The 21,186-nt window shown below is 37.1% G+C and overlaps 2 non-coding genes across 2 annotated transcripts; both read right to left on the reverse strand.

Moving 5' to 3' along the window:
• Positions 1–14,420: 14,420 nt before the first annotated feature.
• LOC149930939 (U2 spliceosomal RNA) lies at positions 14,421–14,611 on the reverse strand. The gene has a single exon (XR_016476561.1). It is a non-coding gene; the product is annotated as a U2 spliceosomal RNA (small nuclear RNA).
• A 6,388-nt stretch (positions 14,612–20,999) lies between these two features.
• On the reverse strand, positions 21,000–21,186 carry LOC149930940 (U2 spliceosomal RNA). Its single transcript, XR_016476559.1, has one exon. It is a non-coding gene; the product is annotated as a U2 spliceosomal RNA (small nuclear RNA).

Raw genomic sequence — 21,186 nt, forward strand, 5'->3', positions numbered from 1 at the left:
AACCGGCAAAGGGGGCTTTGGTGGTTGAAAAAGAAAAAGAGTGAGATTGTGTATTCATATATTTCATAATTATGTTTAAGCAGATTGCTCGTGGCTGGAGATGACAGCGTGTATAACCATCACGTCTGACCAAAGAAGGCAACTTCTTGATTTCAAAGAAAAAGATCGACGGCCATCGAGCGTTTTCAGCCGTCAACGGTAATATCACGCGGAATACATTGGTTCTCGACCCATCAACGACGGTAAGCCGCGTCGAGTGGGGTCATTTCTTGGGAGGGAGACCACCAGGGAACACGGCGTGCCGGTGGCTGCTCTCTTCCTCTCTCCCTCTTTTTTTTTTCATTAACGGGGTATTTGAGTCTTTTTAATAAAATTTGTATATTTTTAAATATTTTCTTTTACGCTGTTTCTAACTAGTTCGCCAAGGCGATAATTTATCTTCGGTTTTCTCTGGGTCTTTTTTTTTAATAAGTGGCAACATGAGTAGTTTACCCCCGTATTCCTAGCCAAGCGCGGGGGGCGCAGCGTGCTTTCCCCCACGCGTCCCTAGCTGCGTGACGGGGGGGGAATGAAACGGGGAATCGCGATTCCGCCCCCCCTCGGGCGCGTGTCACGCGCGCGTGACCTGAATAATTAATGAGATTAACAGGTGTTAATTAGTTGACCTGTCAATCAACTAGAGTAGGTAAGCAAGTGTTTTAAAAAGGGTGAATATTAATGAGCGTGGTATTGTTTAACTAGGTGGATTACCGTTAGGGGTCATTGCCTTGTTAGATAGTATAGTAACATGTGTTTAGGATCAAAAAGTAGTTATATTATATGTTTGAATATTAATTTTTGGCGGGAAAGTGTAAGCGTCACGTGTATAAAAATCAACAAGTGGTTAAACTCTTTAGGTTAATTAATATACACTTGACATGATTTTGGCGGGGAAACGGGTATAGTTTGTACTCTATAGGTCTATTACATGTTTGTATCTTTATAATTAACCGTTAGGGGTAATTGACCTGGTAGCTATATGGTTGTTAAAGTTTTGGCGCGAATTTAACATGTGTTTCGGTTAGAAAAGCGCGGGAAATTGTAAGCGTCTATCCGAACAAGTGATCTCTTTTAGTGGATGTTATATAGTTGAGCTTTTAGCATTTTGGCGAGAAAATTATTTAACATGTTCTGAAGACGGTTAGGAAGCGTCTTAAGTAATCTTAAGAAGTAAATATTAATGAGTTTTATAAGCTGTGTTTTAACGTTAGGAAGCGCGGTAAAAATGATTCACTTTTAATGACTGAACATAACGGGATAAAGCTTGTATCGTGTTATAACCTGTCATTCGTGTTCATCTTTATAGTGTCCCACCAGGGGTGTCTCATTGGGTAACAAGTTGTTCCTATATGGTTCGTTAATGATTATAGCAGCGTCACGTGACACGCACCATCTTATTTACGGTAATTGAAATGGGTCTTCCATAAAGATTGCTGGTGAAAGTTTAACATTTGTCAATGCTTCACCACTAGACTGGTATCTTTGGATTCGGGTAGAATTTTCAAATATAAGTCACCCCTAATACGGGCACCTTTTTAACGGTTTTTAGGTTATTAATCTTTATGCACATAAAAAGTATAGACTCTTAAACGCGCCTTCCTGAAGCGCGGTAAAAATGATTCATATTTACAACACATAACGGGGTAAAGTTTGTAGGCTGGTTTCGAGTGGTCTCTCTTTTAGCGGTTGTTAGTCATTTTTGGCTGGAAAATTCATGTGTTTTGGCCGCTATCTTTAATGATTCATATTCAAACGGGTTCTGTGTATTGAAAAGGGTGTCCATCTCTGTTATTTTTAGGAAATTTGCCATATATACTTTAGATCAAGTTTGTTTTTAAACAAGTTGTCCCTAAAGGATTTATATATATATATATATTAACATAAAACGTCACATTAAAAGTCGGTAGATGGCTTGGGCCTAGCTTATGACATTGTAAATGCATCAAAAACTATATATTACCGTCACTTAACCTTTAAAAACGACGCGCGGGAAAGTTTGTGAAGTAATTAGGGAGTGGATATTTCAAGTTTTTTAAACATAGTCAATACGTTAATAACGGGGTAAAGATATTTGATAGGGGTTAAATCAACAAGTGGTCTTAAAAAGGAAATATTAATCAGTTTTTTAAGCTGTGTTTTATTAACCGTTAGGAAGCCCGATAAAAATGACAAAGGCTTAATATAAGTTTGTAACTCTATTTTAGCGGTTATTATATGAACTCTTAGTAATTTGTAAAATTCACGTGATTTGGCCGCCATCTTTAATGTTGCATATTCAAACGGGTAGGGTGGCCATCTTTGTTATTGTTTTAGGAAATTTACCATATTTACGTCAATTTTTTTACGCTTTTTAAACAAGTTGTTCCTAGCGGATTTTTATATCGTTACGTACCTAGATGACATGAACTTGATTATTATGACATATGTATCATATATTACCGTCACGTAACTTTTAATAACGACGCAAGGGAAAGCTTTCTAATTTATATTGAATACATTGCCAATATACGAAATATTTACATAAATTAAACAAGGTCGGTTCGCGCTCGTGAAATTTAAATAAACGTAATAAGTAATTACATTGGTATAATAACAAACAAACCAGGTTTTAGTTCTGTAACAATTAAACTAGTTTACATCTAAAAAAACCAACTTATACCGTTGCTTATTTGAATAAAATTGATAATAAAACTTTTTTACAAAACTCAAAAATGAATAATACAATGTTATAAAATAATTTTCAGCTCTGAACCTGAAATTAAATGTGTTTGTCAAATTGTTATCACTTTTCTAAATTATCTTACATCCTTCTATGTTTAAAATAAAAAACTCTGATTTAAATTTAAGACTTTATTTATATTTTACAACATTTGTTGTTGACACAAAGGAACTATCGTTAATAACATTTAACACGCTATCAATTAAAACCACTAACTCGTCTATCGCCTTTAAGAATCCAGTTTTTGGGGGTCGTTCCAAATGCATTTCGTGAGAATTATGCTCTTTTTGAAAATATCTCATTCTTTGTGCAATCAAATCCATTTCAAGTTGACGATTCATTTTTTTTCAATTCTTTATTTATATGTTTAATCAGTTCATAGTCCTTGTTTTCTTTATAAGTCATTATTCCACAACAAAAACAAAGCGAAACTAGTTTGTATAAAACGCGATGTGGTTAGTTCAGTACCGGTCGAACACAAAGGAATCTTATTACCGCTAACTATCTCTCTACGCCGTTAGCGCTCCTCTGATTACCGCGAACTATCTGTCTCTCCACGGCGTTAGCGCTCCTTTAAAGGAATGCTTTTCTCCGAGTTTATCTCCATTTTTAACGCTGTGATTTATTTAGAACAGGTGTTGAGCGGAGAATCCCCCGTTGCTATGGTGACCTCGGCGCGACGTTTATTTGAGTATCAACAAACTTAGCAAATAACCTCGCATGGTTTAAATGTTCTCCACTTAAATATACGTCGCTATCTATGGATATTTTCATTCGGATACATGATTACCTGATATGAAAACTGTACAAGTTTCAATTTTGGTTAAGTTGTCCCAAACAGGGGAAACCATTTTCGTGTAAAGTTAATCTAACAATACCTCACGTACATAAATCGTTTAAATTGTTTTATATTACCGTACCATCGGTCTGGTCTAATAAGAAATCGAACATGTTTTGTTCGCGAAAGATAAGGAGAATGAGATTAAGAAACTATCATTTTTAATATTACCACTTCTATAATAAACTAAGGTAGTGCTTTGGGGTCCATACCGTTACTTAAACAAGTCGCTCCTATATGAACTTTTAAACGGTTATTCGTGTTAAACGTGTACATCGTTAACTAGCTGTATATTATTCCGTGTTAACCAAGCGGCACGAGGAATGTTTACGTAGCGGTTTAATAGACTTTAACATGTACGGTCCGTTAATTTTCGTAAGTGGTAGCGAAATTATGGGAGGGGCCACTACGTGAAAGAACGCTCATTCAATTTGTGAACCTTTAAAATGATTAATAGTTTTATTAAATGGGTAGCAGATATGGGCTTATAGTAATATTTACAGATTTTATTTAGATTTTAGAGTGGCATTAACATTTCTCACCACCAGGGGTAAATTGAACTCTTATAAACGTTCGTTGTTTATTAAAGGACATTATAGTATTGCCATTTCCCACCACAAGGGGTAAATTTAACTATTATAAACGTAACAAATAACGAACGTTACTTAATTCGTTGACCGAGGGTATTAAAGAGCATTATAGTTTTAACACCAGGGGTAAATTAAGAACTTAGTGGCAGCACACACTACCCTGATTGTTACGACTGTATTATTAATGTAAGCAATGTTTAAATACTTGACCAACGAGTGTTCCTGTATGTTAGTTTAATGTTGATATTTCGGTTAATAATGCAGTAAAAAAGCTAAGCCTAACAAATACGTTGTCGTCAAAACTCGGACCAAAGCTATAACTTGTTTTTCTGTTATAATCTCCCGCGTATTAATTTGGTAATAATAATGATTAAACGTATTTTATAGCGTCATATGAAATAACGGGCGGAAATAACTTACTAGCAGGTGTTTTCGGTAATGAGTTTAGGGTGAACCCTACGAAGCAAGAATTACATATTTCATTTTACGGAACAAAATTGGACGACAGTTGGATAATGAGTGATAAGGAAAATAACGAACCGTGTACGGGACTATTAAAAAGTATAAATATATTAAAAAAAGAAACGAAAACTTCAAGCGGAATATATAGCAGCGAGAATAGAACTTGAAAGTGTCCTTCCTACGATACGAAAGGAGCATTCGTACGAGTCTTTAAAAATGTTTTCGGAACAAGAAAGATTATTAAGTTTTAAAAACTGGGTTAAATATGGAACAGAAGAGTTGGCCGCCTGGGGATTTTATTCGCTCAAGAACGACTCGAGTGTTAAATGCCCTTTTTGTGGAATGGTGGTTGAGGAATGCAAAGATGATGACATACCGTTAATAGTTCATTGTCGTTCAATTCCATTGTGTCCATTTATTCGAGGATGCCAAGTTGGAAATGTAACAATATTACAAAAGTCGTAAACATATTTTTAATTTCAAAGTGTAACGAAAAAATTATAATAAAGTATCAATGTAAAAAAAAATGTATCCGAGTTTTTAATACCGCCTTTACATTAAATTTTAAGTGTTAAACTGTAAGTGTTCTAAAAAATCATTGTTAGTTTACTTTAATTAAAAAGTACTTTATACGGTCCCTTTAAAATGTTATTAAAAATAACAATGAATTCAATAGAAAGAACGTTTATTCACAATTTCTTTACAACGGTTTTAATATTAGGAATTTGATTAGTTTTACAATATTCTTGAAAATAAATCAGAGCATCCATTTGCTTTTCAGTCGGCAATTTGAATTTGGCGGGGAAAACCACGTTAGATGTAGTTTTTGTTGACTCATATGATTCAATTCTTTCATCGCGCTTTTTACATGCCACAATAAGTTCGTTAAGATAATCGATAATTTTATCATCTGACATTTCCTCTTGCTCGGTATAATGGAGAGATTCACTCGCCTCACAATCACACGCCAGATCCGATTCTTCTTTTATTTTATTACAAGATAAATGAGTCATTAAATGATGTTTGAAACCTCTCACGGACTGGTATCGTTCCTCACATATCCAGCATTTCTTTGGAACTCTAAGCAGAGACATCTTTCTCTTCCCCATAGCGGCTGGCTTATGAAAACAACAACGCATCTATGAAAATTATTTCACGACTTGTGACGTAGTTTATATCACGGGATCTGTTGAAAAAAAGTTGAAAGCTGAAGGAAGCCTACAGAATTGAAAAAACTGAAACTAAATCTCGAAATGGATTTTCCAATGGAGTCACGAAATGCTTTTGGAAATACTGGGTACTTAAAGGCTACGAATTAGGTACTTTCATAGCGACGGCGATAGTAAAATATCCATTTTTATTTGAAAGTGTGATCCCGAGTTTGGTAATTGCTAGGATGCTTGGATAACGCCGCCATCTTTAGTTACGTTAGATTAATAAAATTAACCACCTGCACATTAAAACACATTACGAAAATTAAACCAAAATGGTTTGCAACGAAATAGAAACAGCTGCTAGAGTTTCCAACGCGTCCCACTAGGGGGTTTTAGGTAGTATATATATCCTTAAGTCGCCCGAATCTAGGAATCCTGACCCTAGTGAGCCTTCCCGGAGTAACAAAAATGTAAGTTTCTATAGGTGTTTTTTTATTGTTACAAATACTTAGTTATTTCTTCTAGGGAATCGTTTGTAGCCGTACACATTCTTTTTGCCATGATTTGGCCTAAAAATAAATATACGTCATCAAAACGATTTTTAGTAAAAGAGGTAATTTTTTTAAGTTTTATATAGTAATTAGTATAGTATTTATTGTAATAGTTAGTGTAGGGAGCTCATTGTTTTTCGAACACCGGCTGCTCAAAATTTTTCGGGTTATACAAACCGCAATATGAACGCGATTAGCAACCATGTCAATAAGCTTCCCAGGGCTCAGGGACAATACGATATCGAGGCCGTCGATCGCCATGTTTTAAATATAACGCGACTGGCCGAATACGTTATTGGTAAAGAAAGGCAAACGAAAGAGTACCTGGGAAACTTTATCGACTTAGATCGAATAATTGTGGCCACGAGATTCGAGTGTCCTAATTTCCCCGAATTAGAGCTAGAGCCGGGAGAATTTCACCACCATTTTAACAACGACCATACGCGGTATGAATCAATGACCACCATCTTTTGTCGAGGAAAATATATAGTATTTCTTATTTTACAGAAATGTGTCTGCCTATGAAAAGGCGAGGCAAGTGGCCGCATATGTAAAAAGTATAGAGGGTAATCCCCTAGAAATATATCCCGAGAAACAGGACGACCCGACCGAATCGCCACCAGCCACATCTCCGAAAAACCCGGAACCTCCAGCGAACAAACCTAGGGAGCTTGATCTTCGAAATGGTAATTATAAAACAAAACTATCATGTTTCTCATTTTTAATTTTAAATATTAATTACAGCTCCGGGAATCACTATCGTCGTAGAAGGAGATAAAACATTAGGTTCCGAAAAAATAATTACAATTCTAATACCATTTTCCATTTCTTGGTTCCGAGTTAAAAATTATCTTATAACACGTAAAAAATTGTATAAAAATTGTATAAAAAATGTATAAAAAAATGTATAAAGAAAATGTATAATAGGTTGTATTAAAATAAAGCAACACACTGATCAAAAGAGGTACACTTATTGTTACGTATCACTAAATTTTAAATGTGTAATTATTTAACATTTTAAAAAATTTGCAGGAGGACTTGGCCCAAAAGCGTTTGGTATAAATTTACACGCCTCCCTCATTCAGGCGGAGTTTCACCAGCTGGTTATCTCGGCGTGAGAGAATAACGCGCGCCACACCGCCGTGGAGAGAGAGAGCGATTCACCGAGGTGCCCCGAAAAGCGCAGAGAGAGAGAGAGAGAGAGAGAGAGAGAGAGAGAGTTTCGCTGAAAGAGAAAGTTTTTTTTGCCGAGGAAGCTAAACCGCGAGCTATTAAAAAATTCCTGCACGTTTTATACAAGGACAAAATTTTACAGTTGAATTGATTCGATAACAAAAAGTGGATTATTCATACAATGTCCTTTAAAAAGGGTACGTTAAAACTTTTTTTTAAACTTTAATTTTATTTAACACGTATTTTATTTTAGTTTCTCTGACGTTACATTCACCTACTCAATTGGTAGTGACCGTATCAATATTTAACAAAGAGCCAGGTATTTATATATCTAATGGAGCTCAAAGTACGGACATTTCCTTAGAAACATGGGACGCCCTTACAAAAGAATGGTCTTCAGTCATTGAAAATCTAAACTCAACAACAATAAAAAAGATTTATCTGCCAATTCCGACCGTCGAACCTTATTCCGATTGTACTTTTGAACACAATTTCGAAGTTTCTTGTTCGGGAGGAAGATTTTCATGGAATTTAATGCCGTTTACTCAAAAATATTTGGAATACGAAATAAACTTATCAGCCAGTCTATCACTTAGTAGAGCGCAAGTTCTGGCTTTAAATGAAATTAAAGTGTTTATAGATGAACAGTTAAGTCTGTTAAAACAAAGCGCACCGGTTATAGACCTAATGTTTAGTGTTTTGGTCGACAATTTTTCGAAATTTCAAGCGGTTTATAAACCATTACAGAAGCGACAAATTCCCTGTGTCTTTATAGAAATTTACGCCGCCTTTCGTATTTCTCAGGATCACCAAGTGGAAAAAGATTTTTTGGAACAATTTATAGGTTATTGTCCATTTGACGTAAGGGATTTGATTGATCATTGTTTAAATGATGTAATATATTTGAAAAATAGTTTATAAATAATTTTTTTATTAGTAAATGTGTTCTTTGTTATTATACCATACGAAAAATTAGTTTACACTAGCAAATTATATACACGAGGAACCATGATAATAATAGTTTCAGTATATTTTCAAAAAAGCCTCCTTAGGACAGGCACTACTAGCGACGATGCGTAACGCCAGAAAATAGCTTAATTAATTGTACATCATTTAAAATTTCCTTACCAACGCGTTCAGAATAGTCTTTTCGTATATCAGTTTTAATATGTTGAAAACGAGGGGAAAGACACTCGCTCACAAAGTTTTATTGATTTAACGTCTACATTTTAATACTCATTGTTTCTGGTTGAAAATTATAAAATGCTACAAAGTGGTCTAGATTTCTTCCGATCTAGAGTTTCAATGACATGAGTAATTAAGCTATAGACCAGAGCTTTCTCGTTAGTGCTTGAAAAGGGCGCTTGGTTTGAATCATACTCGTATGGTATATTACCGCAGTTCTGGTTTAAAACGAATTTACATCTCGGGTAATATTTAGCGTGCTCTCCCATCGGAATATCGTTCTTGTCCCAAAATAATAGCTCTCCAGCACAACAGAAGCATTTGACACAATCTTTGTTATACGTGTAGAAGAGACCTGCTTGTGCTAAATCTCTCACGTCTATGTAATCAATCGGGAAATCCTTAAACGACTGTAATCTTAGAAATTCAGATCGCATAGGTCCTAAATTCCAAAAATCGTTCGTTTCGCGTAGCACGGGAATGTTATCCGTAGTTTTATCCGGAACAAATTTGCATTTCGGGAACCGTTGGATGTGAATTAGTAAGGGTACATTCCCCGCTTTCCAATCGTTAACCAAACCATCAGAGCAGAAACACATGACAATATTTTTATTCCCAACGTAAAAAAAGCCGGCGTTTGCCAACTCGTTTACATTTGAAAAGGTTGCCGAAAAATTTGAGTTGAAACTCTCTATTCTTTTTCTTTCAAAGTGCATTTTTACGTATTTAAAGCTGGTTAAAAATTTAGCTCGCGTAAAATGTAACCGGCGTCACGCAGCGGCCACTGTCGTCACCTAGCGGTAAATTGTAACTGGCGTCACCAAGCGGTAACTTAAAAACCGCTATCTAGTGGTTATGGTTTTAAAAACACCTGGCACCAGAAAAAAAACCAAATATATAGTTAAACAGACGAGTGTTATTAAAGGGTACTCTTCGAAGAAAGGCATTTCTTCCAATATGTTAAACTTTATTTAAACTTATCAAGTATAGTTCAATAATAGCGGCTCTCAAACGGTACCAAAAAGTCCAAAATTGCCCTTTCAGCCGCCACACTCATTACCGAAAACACCTCCTAGTAAGTTATTTCCGCCCGTTATTTCATATGACGCTATAAAATACGTTTAATCATTATTATTACCAAATTAATACGCGGGAGATTATAACAGAAAAACAAGTTATAGCTTTGGTCCGAGTTTTGACGACAACATATTTGTTAGGCTTAGCTTTTTTACAGCATTATTAACCGAAATATCAACATTAAACTAACATACAGGAACACTCGTTGGTCAAGTATTTAAACATTGCTTACATTAATAATACAGTCGTTACAATCAGGGTAGTGTGTGCTGCCACTAAGTTCTTAATTTACCCCTGGTGGTGAAACTATAATGCTCTTTAATACCCTCGGTCAACGAATTAAGTAACGTTCGTTATTTGTTACGTTTATAAGAGTTCAATTTACCCCTTGTGGTGGGAAATGGCAATACTATAATGTCCTTTAATAAACAACGAACGTTTATAAGAGTTCAATTTACCCCTGGTGGTGAGAAATGTTAATGCCACTCTAAAATCTAAATAGAATCTGTAAATATTACTATAAGCCCATATCTGCTACCCATTTAATAAAACTATTAATCATTTTAAAGGTTCACAAATTGAATGAGCGTTCTTTCACGTAGTGGCCCCTCCCATAATTTCGCTACCACTTACGAAAATTAACGGACCGTACATGTTAAAGTCTATTAAACCGCTACGTAAACATTCCTCGTGCCGCTTGGTTAACATGGAATAATATACAGCTAGTTAACGATAGATTTAATATTAAAGATTTTTACGACATTTATAACGGCTCAATACAAGTATAGTTCTTAATACTATAATTTATATACACGATATTATTGATAAACTAACGCAAAATTATAAAGAATCGCAGACATGTTCGACTGGTTATATGTTGTCGTAAATGTTTTATGCAATGTACACGTTTAACACGAATAACCGTTTAAAAGTTCATATAGGAGCGACTTGTTTAAGTAACGGTATGGACCCCAAAGCACTACCTTAGTTTATTATAGAAGTGGTAATATTAAAAATGATAGTTTCTTAATCTCATTCTCCTTATCTTTCTCGAACAAAACATGTTCGATTTCTTATTAGACCAGACCGATGGTACGGTAATATAAAACAATTTAAACGATTTATGTACGTGAGGTATTGTTAGATTAACTTTACACGAAAATGGTTTCCCCTGTTTGGGACAACTTAACCAAAATTGAAACTTGTACAGTTTTCATATCAGGTAATCATGTATCCGAATGAAAATATCCATAGATAGCGACGTATATTTAAGTGGAGAACATTTAAACCATGCGAGGTTATTTACTAAGTTTGTTGATACTCAAATAAACGTCGCGCCGAGGTCACCATAGCAACGGGGGATTCTCCGCTCAACACCTGTTCTAAATAAATCACAGCGTTAAAAAAGGAGATAAACGCGGAGAAAAGCATTCCTTTAAAGGAGCGCTAACGCCGTGGAGAGAGAGATAGTTCGCGGTAATCAGAGGAGCGCTAACGGCGTAGAGAGATAGTTAGCGGTAATTAGATTCCTTTGTGTTCGACCGGTACTGAACTAACCACATCGCGTTTTATACAAACTAGTTTCGCTTTGTTTTTGTTGTGGAATAATGACTTATAAAGAAAACAAGGACTATGAACTGATTAAACATATAAATAAAGAATTGAAAAAAAATGAATCGTCAACTTGAAATGGATTTGATTGCACAAAGAATGAGATATTTTCAAAAAGAGCATAATTCTCACGAAATGCATTTGGAACGACCCCCAAAAACTGGATTCTTAAAGGCGATAGACGAGTTAGTGGTTTTTATTGATAGCGTGTTAAATGTTATTAACGATAGTTCCTTTGTGTCAACAACAAATGTTGTAAAATATAAATAAAGTCTTAAATTTAAATCAGAGTTTTTTATTTTAAACATAGAAGGATGTAAGATAATTTAGAAAAGTGATAACAATTTGACAAACACATTTAATTTCAGGTTCAGAGCTGAAAATTATTTTATAACATTGTATTATTCATTTTTGAGTTTTGTAAAAAAGTTTTATTATCAATTTTATTCAAATAAGCAACGGTATAAGTTGGTTTTTTTAGATGTAAACTAGATTAATTGTTACAGAACTAAAACCCGGTTTGTTTGTTATTATACCAATGTAATTACTTATTACGTTTATTTAAATTTCACGAGCGCGAACCGACCTTGTTTAATTTATGTAAATATTTCGTATATTGGCAATGTATTCAATATAAATTAGAAAGCTTTCCCTTGCGTCGTTATTAAAAGTTACGTGACGGTAATATATGATACATATGTCATAATAATCAAGTTCGTGTCATCTAGGTACGTAACGATATAAAAATCCGCTAGGAACAACTTGTTTAAAAAGCGTAAAAAAATTGACGTAAATATGGTAAATTTCCTAAAACAATAACAAAGATGGCCACCCTACCCGTTTGAATATGCAACATTAAAGATGGCGGCCAAATCACGTGAATTTTACAAATTACTAAGAGTTCATATAATAACCGCTAAAAGAGAGTTACAAACTTATATTAAGCCTTTGTCATTTTTATCGGGCTTCCTAACGGTTAATAAAACACAGCTTATAAAACTGATTACTATTTCCTTTTTAAGACCACTTGTTGATTTAACCCCTATCAAATATCTTTACCCCGTTATTAACGTATTGACTATGTTTAAAAAACTTGAAATATCCACTCCCTAATTACTTCACAAACTTTCCCGCGCGTCGTTTTTAAAGGTTAAGTGACGGTAATATATAGTTTTTGATGCATTTACAATGTCATAAGCTAGGCCCAAGCCATCTACCGACTTTTAATGTGACGTTTTATGTTAATATATATATATATAAATCCTTTCGGGACAACTTGTTTAAAAACAAACTTGATCTAAAGTATATATGGCAAATTTCCTAAAAATAACAGAGATGGACACCCTTTTCAATACACAGAACCCGTTTGAATATGAATCATTAAAGATGGCGGCCAAAACACATGAATTTTCCAGCCAAAAATGACTAACAACCGCTAAAAGAGAGACCACTCGAAACCAGCCTACCCCGTTATGTGTTGTAAATATAAATCATTTTTACCGCGCTTCGGGAAGGCGCGTTTAAGAGTCTATACTTTTTATGTGCATAAAGATTAATAACCTAAAAACCGTTAAAAAGGTGCCCGTATTAGGGGTGACTTATATTTGAAACTTCTACCCGAATCCAATGATACCAGTCTAGTGGTGAAGCATTGACAAATGTTAAACTTTCACCAGCAATCTTTATGGAAGACCCATTTCAATTACCGTAAATAAGATGGTGCGTGTCACGTGACGCTGCTATAATCATTAACGAACCATATAGGGACAACTTGTTACCCAATGAGACACCCCTGGTGGGACACTATAAAGATGAACACGAATGACAGGTTATAACACGATACAAGCTTTATCCCGTTATGTTCAGTCATTAAAAGTGAATCATTTTTACCGCGCTTCCTAACGTTAAAACACAGCTTATAAAACTCATTAATATTTACTTCTTAAGATTACTTAAGACGCTTCCTAACCGTCTTCAGAACATGTTAAATAATTTTCTCGCCGAGAAGCGATAACCGGCAAAGGGGGCTTTGGTGGTTGAAAAAGAAAAAGAGTGAGATTGAGTATTCATATATTTCATAATTATGTTTAAGCATATTGCTCGTGGCTGGAGAAGACAGCGTGTATAACCATCACGTCTGACCAAAGAAGGCAACTTCTTGATTTCAAACAAAAAGATCGACGGCCATCGAGCGTTTTCAGCCGTCAACGGTAATATCACGCGGAATACATTGGTTCTCGACCCATCAACGACGGTAAGCCGCGTCGAGTGGGGTCATTTCTTGGGAGGGAGACCACCGGGGAACACGGCGTGCCGGTGGCTGCTCTCTTCCTCTCTCCCTCTTTTTTTTCATTAATGGGGTATTTGAGACTTTTTAATAAAATTTGTGTATTTTTAAATATTTTCTTTTACGCTGTTTCTAACTAGTTCGCCAAGGCGATAATTTATCTTCGGTTTTCTCTGGGTCTTTTTTTTAATAAGTGGCAACATGGAACCGTGCTTAATCGATAATTAGAAAAAGTAAAATCTTGATCATACGGAGTTTCCTCCTGCACGCTTACCAGAACAGCTGTAGAGAAGTGTCATGAGATATGGCACTACGAATGGACCGTGGTTGCCGCGTAGTACGCGCCCCGGCCTCAGCAACACAACAACTCGTTTTTTCCAAACCATCCCGCTTTTAACAGTCCCCTATTTCTACAGCGATAGTACCGCAATCCTCGCTGGGTAACTCGATGTAAATAACTTATATGGGGTATTTTTTTAAAGGGGAAGACGTGTTGCCAACGCGAATGTCGAAAAGCGGCCGGCTGTGAACTCCTAATCATGTCTCCTGTTAGTAACGAAAGTGACTTAAAAAAATCATACCGTTGGTAACGTACGACAATTAAGGAAAAAAATTACAAAACAAATCCGTCCGAATCTTCAAAATGATCTACTAGCCAATGACGACTTTCCCTCTTATGACGTTAGGAATATATATATATATATATATATGGTGTTTGGTTTTAGATTCATTGAGCGAGGTGGGCCGATCCTGGAAGAACTGCAATACCAGGCCAACCCGTGGCGGAGGCGGAGCAAGCTCCGACCTCTCCGCCGCCGTCAAAAATAAGTTTAATATCTTGGGCCCCGATGGGACCCGTATCAGATATTAAGCTGATAAGAACAGATACTTAAATTTGTTTATTTGAAAACATAGTCAAAATTACATTGTTCGCGTTATTAAGGTTTTAAATTATCGCGAGCAATTGAAAAGCGGAAAAGTAGATTTACATTTGGGTTTTGAAAAAACACAGCGTCAGGAAAAAATTGATTCTCACAAAATTGATGATTGTAATGCTTTCGCGTACATAAAATTATCGATGGCAATTGAACACTCAAAAAATAAATATTCTTTTCTAGGTTATTACATGCAAGGTAAGTAAAAAATGAATTAATTTTAAAAATTAATCAAGTTTTCTTTTCAGATAAAGCAATTTTAACAAAAATTTATACTCAGAAGTGTATAAATATATTCGTAAGTTTATGTAATTTCATAATTACTATTTAACATAATCATGGTTTTTTCCGCGTACAAGAATTTAATTTTGTTGCTTTCGGGCAAAACTTAGAATCAAATTACAATAAATTTTATATTTAAATATCCTTGGTATTGTTCAAGTAGGTTGAAATTAGTCTTTCACTTAACAACCGTGTTTATCCTATCGGTGCAAAATTTTCAAAGTAGATAGACTACTTTGTTTTTATACATTTACTTATTAGCAACTAAAACAAAATATTAAATATTTTAAAATTTATAGTTCAGACATTTTAGAATAACAATAATAGGCTATTGTTATTTATTTTAATGAGTGGCTTTTCTTGCGCGCACCATTTCAGTTCAAAGACTGGCCGCGGAAAACGAACAAGGTCGGCACGAGCTCGTTTCAACACTTCGTGACGAACCCTTTCTTTGATGACAAAGGCAGGGACGAATTTGTTTTCGAACAATTTGTTGTTTCTGGCTTTCCAGATTTGATACTTGGTCTCAGTGAGTATTATAGAATATACATAAACAAGCGCTAGAGGGACCGGAAGTGGAACGTGGTACAAAACAGATTGCACAGAGAGATACCTAACAATAAAATAAGTTCGTAAATCGTTCAAAAGCAGTTTAGCGTTATCGCACTGATAAAAAAGATGGACAACCGTCTCATTGTTGGTGCACATTGGACATGATCTAGTTTTCGCCATATGGCGTCTGTACAAAATGTCTCTTACTGGTAAAACGTTGTATAAAATTTTAAACAAGAAGTCGCGTTTATGTCCTTCTATAGATCGAGACCCAATTCTATTAAAAATTAATTTCCAATTTAAATGCGGTTCCATTGACACAATTCGGGGTACATATTTGACATTTAATTTCTGACCAATCTCAGCGTTATTCAGTTCTAGAAGGTTTTCACCAGCTTTAAGTTTATTTTTAACAGTCTTAGCGTAGTCTCTTGTTTTAATATAATTCGGGTTAACGTATGCACAGTGTGACATTTTTAAATCCCATTTTAGGCTAAAAACAGTGGTTACAGAAGTCGATAAATTATAAGTTACCGATTTGTTTACCAAATGCCCTTCGGCTTTTAGACAGCTTAACACGCGTGACAAATTTAAGCTAGAGATGACATTTTCGAGATTTGGGACACCGACGCCTCCTTCATCTACAGGTAAGTACATGGTTTTTCTATTTACTAATTCTGTTTTTTCTTTCCACAGAAATCGAAACATGACTTTTTCGAGCTCGAGTATCGTTTTAACAGAAAAGTTCACCAACGGAACAGGGTACGTTAAACGTGGGACTGCTACTTGGCGTAGTAATTGAGCTTTGCCAATTAGAGAGATGTTTTGATCGCCCCAATTATTGACTGTTTCTTTAAAACGAGCTTTGTAAGTGTTCTCGTTAATGGGGTCGATGCCTCGAGCGTCGAAGACAATACCAAGGATTTTTACGCTGCCATTTGTTATTGCTATTGGCATATTTTCTAATATTTCACAATGGCCCGATCCAAGTCGGATTGCTTTTGATTTATTGACATTTAATTTACTTCCCGACATATCGCAATACACTGAATTTCAACCATTGAATTTTTAACACTATCAACGTCAGCACTGACGCAATTGACGTCATCAGCGTGCGCAGTATAATCTAAAGTATCGACAACGGCGGCACCCGGACAGGGAAGACCTCTTATCAGGCGGTTCGTCCGAATATTGAAAAGTAAAATTTCGATACAGAGACAGAATAACACGGGAGAAAGGGGGCACCCCTGCCTTACACCTCGTTGCACGGGAAATTCGGAACTTAAAGAGTTATTAATTAAAATAGAACTAGTGTTTTTAGAATATAAAATGTCAATAAAACCGATAACATTTTTACCCAACCCAAAAGTGTTTAAAACCTTTAAAATAAACGAATGATCTAAACGATCAAAAGCTTTATTAAAATCAGTAGAAAGTAAGTAAACCGCTTGATGTCGGCGGCTTAATGATTCAATGGTGTCCCTAAGTAGTACAAGGTTATGGGACGCCAACCTTCCCTTGACCCCGCAAGATTGCCCTTGACCAATTAATTTATCGGTGACGCTCTTTAAACGGTTTTCCAGCACCTTCGCGACCATTCTCCTATCCAAATTAAGTAGGGTAATAGGGCGCCAAAATTCGACTAAATGCTTAAAAAGAACATCCTTACAGAGCAGAGATATCATCCCTGTCTGCATGGACACCGGCAGCGTCCCAGCCTCAAGGGCGGAGTTGACTACCAAAGTAAGTATTGGCCCAATCAAAGTCCAATACATCTTATAAAAGGTGACGGTCAAACCATCTGGACCCGGTGCCTTCCCGGGATTAAATGAATTTAAGGCGAAAAGCAATTCGCCCTCAGTAATGGCGCCTTCCAAAGGCTCACTGTCTTCGATAGAAAGACAAGGTAAGTAAGTCGGTCTTAGAAAGACACTAGTTTGATCAGCCTTATACAGATCGGCATAATACTCCACGAAAGCGGATTTGATGACATCCGGCTCTTTACACCGAACGCCCTCTACTTCGATTTCGCAGATCTCTTCCCTCTTTCTACTCCCTTTAATTTGCAGATATAACGAAGATGAAAATTGCTCTTCGCCTGTTATAGCGAGGCCGGCCCTTATACCACACATATGCTCGTATTTGGTTTTATATTGTTCTTGCAATAGGTTTTTAAATTTTTCCTCTATAGCTACTGAGTGGATATTTTTATCCGGGGCTTGGTTCATGATTCCCAACACCCATCTATACACGGCTGCTATCTTACGATCTTTAGCGGCCATTTTTTTACCCTTTACTTTTAAAAAATCGGCAATTTTAATTTTAAAATTGTCCCAATCTTTATAGGTTTTAACATTCGACAAAAGTAATTTAATTTCATGTTGGATACTCTGGTCGTTGGCGTCCTCGGGGACTAGGAGTTTATCGTTTAAACGCCAAACGCCACGTCCTCTAGGAACCCCCTCTTTTATTTTTAACCCCAAATCGAGAAGTTTATGGTCCGAAAATGCAATAGGTGTAATTTGAATTTTATCTATATGAATAAATCTATTTTTACTGACATAAAAGTGATCCCGTCTACTAAAAACATTGCCATTTCCCCACGTAAGCCCAGGGACAGTAGGGTATAAATGCCGCCAAGCGTCTACTAAATTTAAATTAGAGGTAGCTGAGCTTAAAGCCTTTACGCTAAGGTCCGGAAAAATAGTACCGCCTTCCCTGTCTAAGGCCGGGTTGACGATACAGTTAAAATCTCCACCAATAATAAGGTGGTCGTAACGACCATCGGAAAAGGTATACAATTGATCGAAAAAAATTCTTTCTCGCGGATTACACGGGGCATAGACATTCGTGATTCGGAGCCGGCTTTTTTCTAGTATAATATCGACACTTATAATACGGCCGTCATGGTCGGCTCGAAAACTTTTGATAACAGAATTAAAATGTTTTTTAAAAATTAAAACCACTCCCCGAGATTTATTCGACCCCTGACTAAAATAAATACAGTCAGTAAAAAAATTTCGTCTTATAGACCACCAATTATCTGAGCTTAAAAGATGAGTCTCTTGTAAAAAGAGAACATCCAGCTTACTGGATGTAAACAAGGCCGCAACATTATCTAACTTCTTAACGTCCCGCATTCCGTTAATATTTAAAGTTCCTATATTAAGGCTTATCATACAAGATTTAAGAATGAGTCAAAAGGTTTCACAGCTACTTGCTTTTCTTAGGATGCGTCGATGGACTGAAGGAGCTGAGACGTTTGGGCGTCTTGGGCGTTGATGCGTTTTGGCGTGTGAGCGGAGTGAATTTCCCAGCCATCGTTAACTTTGCTTGAGTGGGTTTCGACGTCATTGGACCCAACGTGGGGACCCGTGGCGTAGTTTTTACCGACCCATCAGTTATTTCAGCAAATGTCGGCATGCTGGGAGCTTGCGTGTCTTCGGGAAACCCGAATTTAACCGGGGATTGTAACGGCGAGTTAGACTGCGTATCTTGTTGTGACCCTTCGGCCCTAGAGCTGCTCGTTCTGCGTCAGAGGTGGGTTCTTCATCTTGCATTTCTGCATCAGCGTCTGGAACATCTGGCTGCTGGTCTTTGATGGTACCGGACGTTTCGGCGTCTGGACTAATATTATCCTGGTGCTGGTTATCGAGGTTATCAGCGTTCTTACTGGCCTTCGCCTTCTTCTTGGGACAATAACGTACCTGGTGGGTGTCCTTGCGACAGTAATAACACATTCGCTGAACTCCCCGGTACGTGATCTGGATCTTATGACCGCTGATAGTCATTAAATTAGGGATGGCGCTCTTTACCTTCACCTCTAGACGTCTGGTCCCCGTTCGGAGATCTTTTAACGGTCCTTTCTGATACGTTTCCCAAGATTCGGAAACTACTTCGCAATAGCTTCTTAGAGCCGCCTTGAGAAAAGACAACTCCCACCAGCTAGGCGCGTCCTTCACCGTGATAAACGATACCGGGTCAGCTACTCCAACTATGTCCAAATGTTTGTCGTTAACCAGGATACCGGAATCAAGAGCTTTTTGATAGCTCCCAGAGTCACTAAAAGTGACTTGAACGTCAAACTTGCCTAGCATCTGAAAAACCGTGATGCTTTTGGGCCGACATGATCAAACAGCGCCGTTGCGATATCTTCGACGGTGACACCATCAAACTGGATACGGGCCGTAGCCTTCTTTACAGCCGCAGCTGGAGGGTTGGATATCTGCGACGAAGCAGGAGCCATGATGACCGCTACAAGCGTCGAGATTGACGGAAGACTCACAGGAACCACTGGAAGGGGATTCTTGGAGCACCGGAACGAGACTGGGAGATTCTGGAACGACTGGAGCAGCGACAGATTACGTGAACCGGACCCGTAATGACTTCCCGATACAGGAGATAAAACGAATCACGACATTCGGCTTCGAAAAAAGGAGCAGATACTACACTTTGATCTTAGCCATAAGACCGAGAAGCGATAACCGGCAAAGGGGGCTTTGGTGGTTGAAAAAGAAAAAGAGTGAGATTGAGTATTCATATATTTCATAATTATGTTTAAGCAGATTGCTCGTGGCTGGAGATGACAGCGTGTATAACCATCACGTCTGACCAAAGAAGGCAACTTCTTGATTTCAAACAAAAAGATTGACGGCCATCGAGCGTTTTCAGCCGTCAACGGTAATATCACGCGGAATACATTGGTTCTCGACCCATCAACGACGGTAAGCCGCGTCGAGTGGGGTCATTTCTTGGGAGGGAGACCACCGGGGAACACGGCGTGCCGGTGGCTGCTCTCTTCCTCTCTCCCTCTTTTTTTTCATTAACGGGGTATTTGAGTCTTTTTAAAAAAAATTGTATATTTTTAAATATTTTCTTTTACGCTGTTTCTAACTAGTTCGCCAAGGCGATAATTTATCTTCGGTTTTCTCTGGGTCTTTTTTTTAATAAGTGGCAACATGGAACCGTGCTTAATCGATAATTAGAAAAAGTAAAATCTTGATCATACGGAGTTTCCTCCTGCACGCTTACCAGAACAGCTGTAGAGAAGTGTCATGAGATATGGCACTACGAATAGACCGTGGTTGCCGCGTAGTACGCGCCCCGGCATCAGCAACACCAAAACTCGTTTTTTCCAAACCATCCCGCTTTTAACAGTCCCCTATTTCTACAGCGATAGTACCGCAATCCTCGCTAGGTAACTCGATGTAAATAACTTATATGGTGTCCGTTTTGAGAACGGAGTTACCATGGTTTGGGAGGGGGTATTTTTTTAAAGGGGAAGACGTGTTGCCAACGCGAATGTCGAAAAGCGGCCGGCTGTGAACTCCTAATCATGTCTCCTGTAAGTAACGAAAGTGACTTAAAAAATCATACCGTTGGTAACGTACGACAATTAAGGTAAAAAATTACAAAACAAATCCGTCCGAATCTTCAAAATGATCTACTAGCCAATGACGACTTTCCCTCTTATGACGTTAGGAATATATATATATATATATATATATATATATATATATATGGTTTTGATTTTAGATTCATTGAGCGAGGTGGGCCGATCCTGGAAGAACTGCAATACCAGGCCAACCCGTGGCGGAGGTGGAGCAAGCTCCGATCTCTCCGCCGCCGTCAAAAATAAGTTTAATATCTTGGGCCCCGATGGGACCCGTATCAGATATTAAGCTGATAAGAACAGATACTGAAATAGTTTATTAATGAAGGACAAATATAT

Source organism: Leiobunum rupestre, chromosome 9 (genome assembly GCF_980474605.1).
Source record: "Leiobunum rupestre chromosome 9, qqLeiRupe1.1.hap1, whole genome shotgun sequence".
Taxonomy (NCBI): Eukaryota; Metazoa; Arthropoda; class Arachnida; order Opiliones; family Sclerosomatidae; genus Leiobunum; species Leiobunum rupestre.